Genomic DNA, 10,285 nt, shown 5'->3' with positions numbered 1-10,285 from the left:
GATTGTCTGTACAACAAATCTTTAAAGCAACTTCTCAAGACAAAAATAGCATCTACTAAGAAAGCACTATATCGGGCAGCGGCTCACGTTACACTAAATCTATTTTCGTTGTCATGTGTCTAAATTCACATCTTAAAATGTCAAAAAATTTTACAATATTACTTCAAGTTTCCTAAAATATTATAAACGAGAATTGGTTAACATTCAATCAATGCTTAATAGTTTATAAAATAAACAATTTTGCGATTTTTAAATAAATATTTAATCATTATTTTTTTATAGAAATTAAGATATTTAAAATTTTGAAATTCAATAACATAAAAATAAAAGATAACATAAGATGAAACTTGCTACTTTGTTACTGGAACTTCTTCAAAAATTATTTTCATCATTACGATTATTCATTTCTAGAATTTTCAACTAAAATTCTTCTTCAAGTCAATTTTATAAAAATAATATTTGAAAAAGTTCTTTGTGAATTTTCAAATTCTTTTGTTTACAATAATTGTAAACAAAAGAATTTTTGTAAAAAGATTATTTTGACATTCTTCAATTATATATACGTTTATTCGGTTATTTTAAAATATCCGGTTAACCGTTTTTTCGGGTTTTTTTTTGAAGTAACGAGTTAAACGGTTTTCCGATTATTTTGAAATTATAGGGAAAGAGAAGCATTATTTTTATTTGTGTAGATAAAATTGTTTCTTAAACATCTAATTTGCAAAACGGAAGGCAAAATTTTCAAATCTAAATTTAAATATTTTAATAGTTTCTTAGATTTTTTAATGTAATTTTTCAAAAATGAATTTTTCTTTAAGGGGACCATACAACACTTTTGCGTGTTTTTTCAACATTTATTTTTTCCTAGTAAAATGTATCATCAAAACACTGGGCTCTTTTCACACATATAACCACACATATTGAGGATTAAGAAAAAAATATTTTTTTATTTATTCTGATCTTCATGGCGACAAAATGGCGGCTGAAGTGATTGTCCGGAAAAAACTGGTTGACACGTTATCTCTGCTTCAAAATGTCGAAAACAAAAAATCAAAAGAATTTCTTAAAATATATATCAGTGGCTATGGCCTGAACCACAACCAACATTCTACATCCTTTTTAACCCCATTTTTTTACCGTTTTAGGGGTGGAAAAGGGGTAAAAAAAATTTAAACCGCCGCCATTTTCTCATTTTTTATTCAAATTCACTCTTTTTTGGTTTACTGACATATATTTTAAGAAATTCTTTTGATTTTTTGTTTTCGACATTTTGAAGCAGAGATATCGTGTCAACCAGTTTTTTCCGGACAATCACTTCAGCCGCCATTTTGTCGCCATGAAGGGCAGAATAAATAAAAAAATATTTTTTTCTTAATCCTCAATATGTATGTTAATATGTGTGAAAAGAGCCCAGTGTTTCGATACATTTTACTATGAAAAAATAAATGTTGAAAAAACACGCAAAAGTGGTGTACGGTCCCCTTAAGCACATAGAGTTTAATTGCACACACTAATTTTATGTTTTTTGAAAATAGAAAATGAATAAACAATCGGTTATTCCAAAATAACCGGTTATTCCTAAATAACCGGTTATTTCAAAATAACCGAAAAAAGGTTAACCGTTTGCTCAAAAATTTTATAACCGGTTAACCGGTTATGACAATAACCGGTTTTATAACCAGTTAACCGGTTAACCGCACAGGCCTACTCATCATTAGGGCATAATATAGTTGTAATTTGAACGGTTTTACTACAGCTATAATTATATAAAAATTATAACAAATTTTCGAAAATTGGTTGCCACGGAGTTTCTCGTTTCTCTAATAACTTGAAAAGTGTATTAGATATTAAATTGTTATTCATTTAACCTTAAAATATTAATTTCAAGTTTTTGAAAAATATCATATTCAAAACGTTTAAAAAAGCTCCTATTGAAATGATGAGATTCAAAGTTATTTACATGTGTTTAAATGATAGTATTATAATTATTATAATGTATTATTGTAAAATGTATATTTAAAAAGAAAAAGTGTTATTTATTTTCTGAGTAATATAAAATTTGAAGAAAGGTTGTTAATTTTTAATAAATCATGATTTTAGCAAAATCTTAATGTTTTATTTTACATTTTGTTGTATAATATTTACAAAATTTTTTGTTTAATATCTTATTCTTTTTTAATTTACTCTGAAATATCTACACAAAAGATTTAATGAATAAGAAAGGATCAAAAAAATGTTTACGTAACATTATAAAAACAGAAAGATCAATGCACAAAGTAGCCCCATACCGGGGTCTATTTTGTGCACAACTTTTAATGACTACAACTCCGACAAAAAAATTTATTTCATTGACTAACTCATAGGAAACCTTCAGAAGGAAGTATAACATAAGCAAAAGTTGATTTTCTTTTAATTCTGAATTTGAATAAATAACTGAGTTAAAAAAAGCATTTTGATGCACAAAATAGCCCCAGCAAAAATATTTACTATTTACTATCAGCTTGACATAACCAGAGAATTTTATTTTCATAACATTATGAAATTAGCGCATAAAACTAATTTCAGAAAAGTATTCACAAATGAAAGCGTTACGATCAACAGTAATACTGTGCTTCTACATGGTTGACATAAAGACATTTTAAATTAAGCACCAAAAGTAAAGGCGTGTTTTTTCGAATATTAAGGTGTTTTTTAATAAGTCAACGGTTGCCGAAGCACTGAAATATAAAAGGACACAACTATGTCTGTCCTCTTCTATAATATGTGTTATTGTAGCAACTGTTGATCCATGAATTTGCACCTTCACACTGTACGCCACAGGCGCCACGGAGCTGATATTTTATGTGACACCACGGAGCTGAAATTTGACATTTAAACTAACCTAACTCCGACAATTCTGCAAAATAATTCTTTTCTTTGGGCAGATAATTTGTTTTTATTGTAATCTTCAAAAAAATCGTAATAATTACAACAGAGAGTGTTTAGATTAAAAGAATAGTAATACCACGGTACTGATCACTTTTTTTGTGACCTTCACATTTTTACAAAAAAAATTGTTTTTGAGTGTAGAACTTCCAATTTTTGAACCTTTTTTTTACTGATATTTGTTGCTAATGGATCTTATTTTAGATTGTAATTCTCAGATAACATTAAAATGTGCTATAAACACGCATAGAAAGGGTTTGCTGTGGCAGCGAACATTTTGCTGCCACAGCAAACCTTGTTCGTTGAAATAGGGACAGCGAACAAGTTCGCTGTGAGATCAAACAAGTTCGCTATGACAGCAGGAAGGAAAAAAAATCTTATTACAAAATTGAAAAAATTTGTGGACAAAACTATTTTACATTTTATAAGAAGTATTAGAAGATGCATTATAATTATGTACAAATTGTTCACCTATATACATAATTCATATTACAAAAATTCTCGTTTCCAGTTTCGGCGTTTTCAATAAAATTTCTGAATTTTAACTTAAAATTTTAAAAAACGGACACGCCACGGAGCTGAAATTTTGGAGGGAATTCCGCAATTTATCAAAAATTATAATATCTATTTGTACATATTTGAGGTTGCGAATAGGTTTTATATATCTGTGAAATGTATCCATACCCAAGCAAAAATTTTTTATTTTGAATGTGTTTTTTGTGACGCCGACAAATATTACAGTTACGTGCAAATCACCCATATATTAAAATTTAAAAACTTCAAATAATAAAAAAAATTCCATTAAACTTATTAAAAAAAATTAATTCTATAGAATTCTTAATTAAAAGTATGAAAAGTTCAAATTTTCAAAGATTTTAATTGGAAATTCATTTTTAAATCAACATTTATTAGAAAATTCTACGAGAATTCAATTATTTAACTATAAAAACAAATATTTTATTAAACAATTGAATGTTTCTTAAAATTGAATTTTCATAAACAATTTTATCAACGTATTTTTAAATAATTGAATTCTCTTGACAAATTTTAATAAAATTTTGAAGAATAATTGCATTTTTCGAGAAATTTGATGAAAATTGTATTAAAAATAATTAAAATTCTGACAATAATTTTATTAAAAGTTATGAAAATAATTGAATTTCGGAGAAAAATTTTATTATTTATAAAAATGTTTGAAATTTTGACGAGAATTTTTGTTATAATTGGATTTAACATAATTGGATTTCTGTGAAGAATTTTATTAAAATTATTTTGAAAAAAATTGAATTGTAACGCAAAGAATTTCATTAAAATTTTTTAAAATAATGTTATTCTTTAAAGAATTTTAATTAAAAATTTATTGAAAATAATACTTAAATTCTAATAAATAAATTGTAGCAAAGGTTATTGAAATAATTAAATTTATTTGATAAATTTTAATAAAATTTTTAAGAATAATAACTTTTTTTGAGGAATTGTAAATAATTGAATTCCTGTGAAATTTTTATTATTTATGAAAATATATAAATGTTTGCGTTGAATTTTATTATAATATTTAAGTGAAATTAGATTTCAAGAATAAACACAATAAGAAAACAACAATTTTCCAGAACCAAATACGGATGATTTGCTTTTAAAAAATATTAAATATTTTGTTTTAACAAAAAAACATACATACAAACTTAATTTAGTTCTTGTACAATATTGTAATAATAATAATTTCGTAAAAAAAAGTAATTAAAAATATACGTTTAATTTGTATTTCTAAAATTCTGTATCAATCAACCTAAAGTATTAAAAAAATGTCGATTCGAGTAAATTTGACAGCAGTGAATTATAGTTTTAATTAAATAATTATTTTAGTAGCATTGTTATGAAATTTGAATATGTATAAATATACAGTTGAAAATATAAAGATTTTTTTGGTTTAAAAAAATGAGTTAAAAATTGAAAAAGGTTAATTTGTTAAGTTGTAAATGAATTTAAACGATTGAAAATAGTACTATTTTAATCGTATAATAATTTTGTTAGTAATTATTCAATTGATTTATAACTTACGGAAAATGTTCCCCTTGCAATGGTGAAAAAATTATAAAATCGAACTTGATCTGATAAATATAGTTTATAAATAGGGTAGTTGCACCAGTAGTGAAAGAATTAATACCAGTAAAAGAATAAATTGATTATTTATCACGATATTTCACAAATTATAATTTTTAGCACTATCAAAAAAATATTTTTTAGTTCCTTATTTCTTCAAAATATAGTTTATGATAAAAAAATTGATTCAATATGCAAGTTATTTCTGAAAATAATTTTTTAATTTTTTGGTGGGTTATGAACATGACAAATGAACGAAGCATAAACAGAAAAAAGGTTACAAGTTTCAGGTGCAATTAAATAATATTTCAGGGTGCGTAATCAGGAAAGTATGAATAATAGTAAATTGCAAAATTGTTTCAGAATATTTGTAACGTTGTTTATATAATTTTCGTTATTTTTAGACACTGTATTAAAATTTGAAATATTATATTATATTTATAAAATTTGTTTCAAAGGCTTCAAATTCTTTAGAAATTTTGCTATTCATTCCATATGTTTAAAACGAAATTCAAGAATGTCAATTAAAAGTAAAAAATATCTAAAGTATACATTTCCTTAAATGTTCTTTCACTGGTGCCACTACCCTAAGTGCTAAATTTTTACTATGAAAATGGTTAACAAAGAAAATGGTTAATTAGAGAGTAGATTTTATAAAATTAATCGAGAAATAAGAAATGTCACTTTCAGAAGAATCACCCATATATTATTTAAATCATTAGCATAAGAAAACATATTTATATTATGTTGTGGTGATAATAATCTAAATCAGAAATAAAACGCACTGAATTCTATAACATTGAGTCTAAATTTTATGATTACACTTTGAAAAATATTTCAAAAAAAGAAAAACTTGTATATTTTTTATTAGAAAAAGGTGAAAAAGGGAACAAATCTGCAAAAAAGGGGAAAAAGGTGACAAATCGTCAAAAAAGGTGATAAAATTGAAATAAGGGGACAAACTGTGATGCCTGGGGTAGTATAACCCCTTAATGTCAGATAACTTAAAAAATATTGTTTCTTTTCATTTTTTGACAAGAGAAAAAAGTTTTGTTTTTCTCTCTACTTTTGAATAATGATAACAAACAAATTTTTTTGTCATTTTTTATTAAAAAAATAAAAAAATTTTATAAACAAATTAGGTGTTTTATCTTTGGGTATAATAATTTTTTTTAAACATACCTGAAAATGCTAAAAAGGTTTTGCAAAAAGTTTCAAAGTGGGCCTGACAAGTTTGATGGGTTTAAATAAATAATTAAGCTGCCCCTGCAGGTAGCTCACACGCGACACAGTGAGATTTTTTTACAATAAATTTAATGTTCAAAATTGTCTGAAGCCTACAAATTTTATCGGATTTTGATGTTCTTCGCCTTAAATTAATAAAATTCTCAAGAGATTCTTAAGAAGCCGATTTTGAAATTTTCATTGTTTATTTTTTTTGTTATTCTAAGTTAACAAATTAGAATACATAATATGTAAATATAATAAATATTTTTGACTTTTCTTTGAAAAACATTTTCTTTCAATACAGCTTAATATGTGTACTTTCAATATCCGGAAAGAAAAAATGCTGTTTTTTTTGTTTTCGAATTATTAATTAATTAATAAAAATTAGTAAAAAATTCAATACTTTACAAACAAATAAACTTTTCTTAATTTTTGGCTTACTATCGTAAATCTTATCAATTCCGCATCCAACAAGCATAATTTTAACTATTTTTTTTATAAATAACTGTTAAATAAATAATTTATTACTCATTTATTTATTTAATAATTATTTAAATTTTTTATTTTCTTTATTTATTTTTTTATTGCTTCCTCATAAAGGAAGGATTATATTAGCAAAATTTTCGATTGTGATTTTTTAACATATTTCGATGTTACATGGAAAAAAAGTAGGTACACTGATAAAAATGATATTGTCGATTTTGTCATACGAGTATGGTTAGGACGTATAGCTGAAACAGCAATACTGTATTTTTGTTCTTAAAATACAGTATTGGTGTTCTTCACATACATATTACTGTCTCTCACATACGTATGGCTGTTCTACACTGCGTATAGCTGGAACAGCAATACTGTATGGCTGTTCTATATCCACTAATATAATATGTGAGAATTGGACATATTTATGGCAGTACCATAAATATATTTTTTTGAGTATAACTATTTCATCAATATTATTATGTATAAAAGTCTCATAATATTGTTTTAATGGTGTAATGTTATTATTCGTTAATTGTTTGATATTATCGCATTTGGCATTATTGTTATTCGTAATGGCAACTTTTTTTGATTAATTAATTTGGTAAAGAATTTTGTAAAATTCTAAATTTTTTCTAAAAATTTATGAATTTTATTAATTAAGCTTAAATTTATTGCATTAATCTTTCATTTAAAAATTAAGTTTTAAGTCTTTCCTTATACTTTTAACTTTGAAAGTTAACATTCTTAAATAACATAACATTAAATATAATGTATATTATACATAACATGATTATACAATGGTTGCAAATACAGTATCCCTTTTTTTAAGTTACAAACCATATTTTCAGAGTTCCTACGTATGTATATAAATTGTAAATTTACTTTCATGAGCCTCCGTGGCGCAGTTGGTAGAGATTCTAAATATTTAGATAAATAGCAAAACAAATTTTCTTCTACAGGTATAAACATTCCAAGTATGTATGACATGCGAAAGAAGCATGAAATATATTTTTTGTTTTAATTTAAATATTTTTTTAATGATTGGCATTAAATGCGCATGTAGACTTTAGGGCGACATTAGAAAAGTCATTTTAACACACTTAATTATGTTTGCAAATATTCAATTGAGACTGAAAAACACTCTGAAACACTATTCGAACATGATTTACAAACAATATTTTCGACAGATATGAGTAACAGATATTTGTAACTGTTCTGGAACTGTTACAAGTAGCTTTGTCACCATATAACAGATCTGTTACTTAAATGTGACATCCTCCTGACTACGACATATTAAGTACCCAGTGAGTCAATCAGTTACAAAACAAGTTCTTCAATTATTTGTCTCAGTTCTGTAACAGATTTGTAACAGTGTTTGCTGGGCATTTGCCTGAATATCTCAGAATCAGAAAGAGCTGTAAGCTTCAATTTTTTTTAAATTGTAGGTCTCCTCGGGGGACATAAAATGAAAGTATTTTCAGCCCGATTCATAAAGTTTAACTGCATTGTTTTGCATTTTTAATTTTGAAAAAAAAATTTTTTGACGATAACTTTAAAAAAATGTTAGGACACCTATAAATATTTCTTTCGCCATTGACATGAAAAAGTGTCATAGAGTCCCTCTTAATCATTTTAAGCGAATCTGACAGTTCTGGCTTGGAATAGGGATTTATCGGTAAAAAATACATTAAGAATACACTAACTAGCAAAAGAAATTTGACTCTTTTGACTTTAATATTACTGCTGTTTATTTTTTAGTTTTTCTTAAAATTTTGAACCAATCAGACAATTCAGACTTCAAATTCGGATTTAGCGAAAAAAAATTACATGGTACACGCAAAGATAATTATATTAAATTTTGTAAAAGTGATTCTCAATTAAGGGAAAAAATGCGACAAGGCGAAATTTTGGTATCAAAAATACTAAACAGTGAAAGGAATAATATGAAATTTAGTATAATAATATCAAATATCAAGAATTTTAATCTAACTTTACTAAATTTCAAATTATTTCTTTCACTGTTTAGTATTTTTGATACCAAAATTTCGGTTTGGTGCACTTTTTCCCTAAACTGTAAAAATTTTTACAAAATATATATGATATGTGTTAATATATGTAATAAATTTTCTCTCCGTGTAAACATTAGTGTAGTGTCTTGGTCAATATCCTATATAGAATATGTAAATACTCTTTTCTACAAAACTTTTTTCATTATTGTAAAAGAAATTAAACTTTAATATGCATATAAAAAATTAAAGAATTCTTAAAAGCTAAATTTATGTAAGTAAATAAATCTGAAAAAGTATATGAAATTAAGTGTAAAATTTCACTTTTGGAGATATCACTTCTTCAGTAACAATATTTTTCAGTGCTTAGAATTTTCAAAAGTAATTAAAAAATAATTTAATTGTGTTACTTTTATACACTGAGAAAACTGGAGTATTGGACTAAACATCTGGAGGGACAAATCGTTCATATTTGAGAGTTAGCTATTGGATAACAATCTAAATGTTCAAATACACCATTGACAGATATTCGTGCCATTTCTCTTGGAGGGAAAATGAGTTTATAACAGAGGGACAAATTAACCATCTTGAGAAATCTCTTCCTTATCCGGCGCGAAATGAATAAATATGGCAACCTAACCCCTAAATTAAATACATAAAATGTCAGAAAAATAATTTCGCGCGCATCAGATCGTACACATTTTCTGCGCAACTTTTAACCCTCAGATATAATGGGAGAGAATATACAAGTAGATTTCCATTATCAATTCTAAATTTAGTTTAGAAGGACTATTTAACTCTCTTCATAAGCAAAGGAAACATACACTTTTTGAACCTCTGAATTTGACTCTCCAGTTTTCTCAGTGTAGGTCATAGTAAATTTGTTACCAAGGGAATAAATTAAATAAAAAGAAAAAATGTAGAATATCGAATGAAAGTGAAAAGCAGTTCGGAAAAAATTAGCGATCTAATTGATAGAGATCCAGTTACAAATTTTTTTTGAAGCTACTGAAAATCTATACAGGGTGTCTAACAAATTAAAAAAGATCAATTCCCTGACTTTTCCATGACATCCTTAAAAGGTTTCCCTGACATATTACTAAATATAGATGTCTTACTATATATTGAGAAACTAAATTAAAGAGCATTTAACAGTTAGACTAATCCTCCATCCGTCGCATCTTTTTTGTAACGCGATCCGTCGCAGATGAGCATACTGCTCACCATCATAAATTAGTCCAAAATTGTTATAAAATACCAAATTTGTTTTGGAATGTTCATTAGAATTTCTAAACAACCTATTGTCAGTAAAATTAATTTTCATTTTCTGGTAATTGTTTAAATAAAAAATTAATTTAAAAACAATTAATTAATCCTCAGTTTGGGTCAAAAATTCCCGACATTTGCTGCTTTCAAATTCAATAACAAAAAAATAAAAATATTAAAAAACACAAAAATGGGGATCATTATATGTAAAGCTAATATCAGATGGCAGCACCATAGCAAGATTTGTCTAGCGCTTAATTTTTGATTTCGCGAAAAGTCAT

The 10,285-nt window shown here is 25.7% G+C and overlaps 1 protein-coding gene across 1 annotated transcript in view; it reads right to left on the bottom strand.

Moving 5' to 3' along the window:
- Positions 1–10,285, bottom strand: part of LOC122512725 (neurochondrin homolog) — a 28,294-nt gene that overhangs the window by 4,598 nt on the left and 13,411 nt on the right. The window lies entirely within an intron of this gene.

Source organism: Leptopilina heterotoma, unplaced genomic scaffold (assembly GCF_015476425.1).
Source record: "Leptopilina heterotoma isolate Lh14 unplaced genomic scaffold, ASM1547642v1 Lhet_125, whole genome shotgun sequence".
Taxonomy (NCBI): Eukaryota; Metazoa; Arthropoda; class Insecta; order Hymenoptera; family Figitidae; genus Leptopilina; species Leptopilina heterotoma.
The sequence above is the reverse complement of the archived record's forward strand: the minus strand, read 5'-3'. Positions and strand labels throughout refer to the sequence as shown.